The sequence below is a fragment of the Chinchilla lanigera genome, unplaced genomic scaffold, assembly GCF_000276665.1.
Source record: "Chinchilla lanigera isolate Chin_1 unplaced genomic scaffold, ChiLan1.0 scaffold00004, whole genome shotgun sequence".
Classification (NCBI taxonomy): Eukaryota; Metazoa; Chordata; class Mammalia; order Rodentia; family Chinchillidae; genus Chinchilla; species Chinchilla lanigera.
Genome location: NW_004955405.1, coordinates 11,748,484 through 11,753,736, shown reverse-complemented (window position 1 = coordinate 11,753,736; position 5,253 = coordinate 11,748,484). Strand labels below are relative to the sequence as shown.

The 5,253-nt window shown below is 45.7% G+C and overlaps 1 pseudogene; it reads left to right on the top strand.

Annotated features, from left to right (window-relative positions):
• Positions 1–5,253, top strand: part of LOC102004666 — a 21,098-nt pseudogene that overhangs the window by 2,433 nt on the left and 13,412 nt on the right.

The window sequence follows — 5,253 nt, the reverse complement described above, 5'->3', positions numbered from 1 at the left end:
GGCGCAGCCCTCGCAGCGGCCCGCACACTGGGGCGCCCGCCGCACGCCCTCCGCGGGCGCGGCCTGGAACGGCCCGGAGGAAGTCGGAGGATGAAGGGCCCAGACCCACGTCAGGCGCCCGGGGAAAGGCAAGCGGCGCTCCCTCTCCGCCTCCTCTAATGGCGTCTCCTTCCTCCTACGTCACGCTCCGGTCACGTGACCGCGGACCGGGGGCGGGGCCTCGGGGTCTTCCGGGCGGCGCGGGCGGGGTGGAGACTCGCTGCCGCCCGGGTGTCTGCGGCGCCTCCGCTCTGCACTCGGAGCCCGAGGGGGAGGGGCCGGCGCCGCGCGGCAGCCCAGCTCTGCGGGGAAGACGAGCGGAGCGTTGTGGGTTTTGCCCAGCGAACGTTCCCAAGCCTGACGACCTCTCGTTCCGGGGATCACTGTGAGCCAAATGGGCCAAGGTGCCCTTGAGGCTCAGGAAATACACTCCTGCAGGAAAACCTCGGGTTTTTCCCGAAAACTTGAAACTCTAAAGCTGGTGTCGGTTGCACACACATTCTCTGTCATCGGACTTCTATTACTCTTCAGCCTATTAAAATAAGACAACAGACCATTCGCTCATTCAACAAATATTTGCGTGTGCCCACCAAACGCCAAGCACAGTGCTGAACGAGTTACAGGATCTCTTGCTCAAGATCGACGGCTTCTTTCAGCGAGACCGATGTCAGTTATACAATGAGTGCTGTTTGTCTGGAACACTTACGGGTATTTTACAGGCGTGCATAGGAAGACAACTGGTTTACACGCTAGCAGAGCATTCCTGGAGACAGTTCTCTTTGGGTAGAAGTATCCCAGGCAAAGAGGAGCGACGAGGTAGAAAGGGGTTGTTCTAGAGCATGAGCTAGAAAGGACCCATTTACAGTTGAACAATTGAAAGTGTGACAAGAGTGCAGACAGGAAAAAATAATAGAGATGAGGATGGCAAGAAAGGCCGAGGTCATTACAGAAAGGGCTTTAATCAAAGGAAGGGTTTTAATTAAGAAGCTGATATAATTAAGTTTACCTTTTGAAAGATCGCTGTGACTATAATTAGAAAAATGGATGGGAGAAGAATAATATTAGGTTTATCTAAAATTAATCATTAAAGTAATTGCGTTTTTATGAAATATCATTATCATTATATCTGAGGGCATGTTATGGGTTTGGGGTTATTTTTGCAAGGTGAATAATACAATACAGGACACATATAAGATTATTTATAATAGTCACCCAAAGAATGATATACAAGAGAGTGCAGGAAATCTGTCCACACACTAGAGGCCAGGAATCCAGCTAAGGGCATGGATCTCGCGATAATATCCTGCATGAGTCCAGCTGAATACCTAGAGCCGATAACAATGCTTCCCGCGAATCCAACTGGAGGCCCAGAGCCCACGACAGTGTCTCATACAGACCTGTTTTATGGGTCTGTGCTGGAAGGCCCAAAGGTCAGTGGTGGAATCCAGAAAGTCTGCACCAGTAGGATGAAGGATCTGTGCTAGCAGGCTGATGGATCTACACTGGAGCCAGGAAGTGATGCTCAAAGTAACAACCACAGCTCCCCTGAAAAGTACCACAGCCATCCTCAGCAACAGTGAGGTCCTGAGCTCCTCTGATGATCAGGATGGCCAAGTTCCCATCAGGGAAGCCAATGCAGCAAGCTTCTCCAGGAGACTGGCGGTGCACCATCTTCCCCTCCGGAACCAGGAAACGATGCTCAAAGTGAGGACCAGAGCTTCCTGAAAGTGAACCTAAGTTATTCTCAGTGCCAACAAGGTCCTGAGCTCCTTGGAGGATGAAAACAGCTAAGTTCATCAGGAAAGCCACCATGATGAGCTCCTCCAAAAGAACCAACAACTCCTTACAGCTTTTACCAGCTCCCAAAAGCCTGCACTCAGCTCCCAACAGCCTCCTTCTTCTCCAGTTCTGCCTTTTATGCTGCTGGCAACAGTCATCAGGTGGGCCTCCCACACCCAGCAGCACACTTACTCAGTTCAGCTGGGGGTTATAAATTGACCACCAGTTGTCAGTCCACTACAGGGCTATCTCTACATTTCCCCCTTTGCGTACTTCCCTCAGGGCTTTGGTGCACACATGCATGTTTCCAGAACTAGCAAGGGACTAAATTCTCAGTGCTTCCATGTCCATTCATTTCTTACAACTGATCGAAATCTCCCTCTCTCCCCCTGCAGTTTATTGCTCCTGATTAATTTATTTTTGTCTTTTTGAGACACTCTGCAATTCAAACTGGCCTTGAGCTCACTTTGTAGTGCAGGCTGGTTTCAAACTCACAACGGTCCTCTTGCCTCAGCCTCCCAAGTGCTGGGATTACAGGCCTGCTCCACCACACCCGGCTTTTAAATCTCTTTTTAAAAAAACTATGTACAGTTCAAAACACATTGCCGTTAATTCCTCTCAAAACATTCTCCCTTGCTATGAATGCACTTATCCTATCACTTTTGCCATTTTCTGAAGCAGTTCTGGAAGTCTTCAGTGTCTTGATAAAGTTTGAAAAGTATACATCAGATCTTGCTGCCAAGTGCCATGGAATGGAAAGGCGAGCTCATAAAACTGTTATAATGAGTTCTTGTTCACCCATTCACTGCGTCTGGCACTGTGTGACTTCTGACTCCTCCCCAAAGTCAAAATGTTCTGAATTGATTCAAGAAAAAAGTAGCCACTACAGTGCAACTAAACCCACCCTCGAAAGTGGACTTTCAGAACTGGTTTGGAAAGTGGCAAGAATGATAGCGTGTGTTCAAAGTGAGGAGCCGCATGGCGGTGCACGCCTGTAATCCCAGCACTCGGTAGGTTGAGGCAGGTGAGTTTCGAGGCCAGCCTGGGCTACAAAGTGAGTTCAAGGCCAGCCTGAACTGCATAGCATAACTCTGTCTCAAAAAGACAAAACAAAACAAAACAAAATGAAGGGAAGTGTTCTGAGGAAGGTTAATGGCAATGTGTCTTTTACCATAATACTTTTTAAAAAAATTTATGCATTCACCATCTCTTTTGATCACACCTCATACAATGGTCACTCAAATATTTCATTGCAAAAATTGAGGTTCCAAAAAAGAATTGAGATAGGATCATATTTTTGATAGTTTAAACTATGGGCATTACCCCCGAATACTTCTTTTTCTTTTTGGGGGGATGGAGAGGGTTGAGACAGGGTCTTGCTGAGCCATTTAGGTTGGCCTTGAACTCTTTTTGGCATAGCCCAGTTGCCTCAGCCTCTGGAGTTGTGGGGTTACAGGTGTCCACTTCCATGCCTGACTTTCCTCCTAACATTTCCATGAGTCATGGAATTCCCTATGCAGCAAAGGAGACTGTGATGGTAGAACACAGTAGAACCAGATGTTAGATTTTGGAATTTGATTTTTAGAAGGCAAAGATGCCTGTATTTAAAGCTTTAAGTAAGACTCACAAAACATTAATATGTTAAGACTACAAAAGCAACCAGATTCACTGCTTGACTAATTGATATTAGTCAAGGAGAATTATGGGAAAGTATGAGCTCAACACTGGTGAATGTTCCCATGGCAGATACTTTTCTTTCTTATCATTTCTTTGTTCTCCAGTGCTGGGGGTAGAAGCAGAGCCTTGCACATTCTAGGTAAGCACTGTACCACTGAACTATACCCCTAGCCCCTGTGGTAGCTATGGTATGTTGCCCAAACATTCCATCCTCTTCTGACCTTTCCATACTATAGAAATAAAATAAAAAACACTTGAATTCATCGTCTCTTAGTTGCAGCAATCACGCAGCAATCATGTAGCCACCACTGGAACAGAGCAGCTCAGTCCGGGAGGGTGTGGTGTATAAGCTCAAGGTTCAGAGGGCCCTAGAGTGTTTGAGAGCACTGTACCAAGGACAGACCAGACCCTCAGATAACTTAAGGGGCCCAGGGAGATTAACGTGGGGCTCAAGGGGGAGGGAGTATTTCGCCTCTAGTGGACTGGCTCAGCTATCACCACAACCGGCTTGCGTTTATTGGCTAGTAAGAAGCAAGGGGGATGGGTAGCATGTGTTTCCTGGAGCAGTAACTATAGAAAGTGGGTGGATAAGGATTAAGTTAACGAGGAACCTTATTTTCTTTAAACTCAAATGCCTATATTTTGACGACTGTCCTCAGCAGATGACAGCTAGACTCTGGAGGGCCAGGTTATTAGAATTCTGCTCACAGCCAGGGAACACAGGGCCTTGGGTATACCGGCCTGTTCCTGAAGCAAGGTCACACAGGACTTGGACTGCAGAGGAGGAGGAGCTATGGAGAAACACCCAAAGTAATCAGAGGAAAACTAGAAGTCAGTGTCAAGCAAAAGAGAGAAAAGAAATCATGAAATGCTTTAGACAGTTCAAGTTAAATGAATGGTAAGTGTTCACTGGTTTAGCTACAAGACGCATAGTCATTGGACATCTGGGTAGAAAGTTTTAATAACGTGAGAGAGTTTTAATAGGGAGAGTGAGTTTTAATAGGCTAGTTGGAGTGAAAATAAACTTGTATTTCTCAGGAACTACCTAAAGATGGTTGATTTAGTCCAGTGGTTCTCAACCAGAGAATTCTCTAGGGGACATTTGCAATGTTTGGTGGTACTTTGGCTACTGGCATTTAGTGGGAAGAGACTAGGGATGCAGCTGAAGAGTCTATAATAACACAAAAAATCCCCATATAACAGAGAATTATTAAGCCCAAAATGTCAGTAATGCCAAGGTTGAGAAGCTCTGCTTTAGCATAATTATGTATGCACAGTTTTGCAGCTCTTCAAAATTATAAATCTCCTGGATGCATTATATTATATTACAAAGACAAATAGGAGGGCTGAACAAACAGGAGAATGAGAAATTCAAGAGTTTAAGAGACTATTTCCAACTTTGCTGTTATTATCTATGTACATCTTTTGTATAGCTATTTAAGTATTTTTCTCAGCACCATTTCTCCGCGTAGAATCATCTTATGTCCACAAAGCATTTTTAATCCTTCATTGAACATTGCTTCCTTTTAACAATTGTTACAGTAAATATATTCTTATTCTGATTAAGTTTCACTGTGGGGATAAAAGGAGAAATCAATGGCCAGGTGTGGTGGCCCATGCCTGCAATCTCAGCACTGCATAATTTATTTTTTTTTTAATTTTTATTTTTTTTTGGTTTTTCTCCGGTACCGGGAACCGAACTCACGACCTTGCGCTTGCCAGGCAGGCGCTTTGCCGCTGAGCTAAATCCCCAGCCCC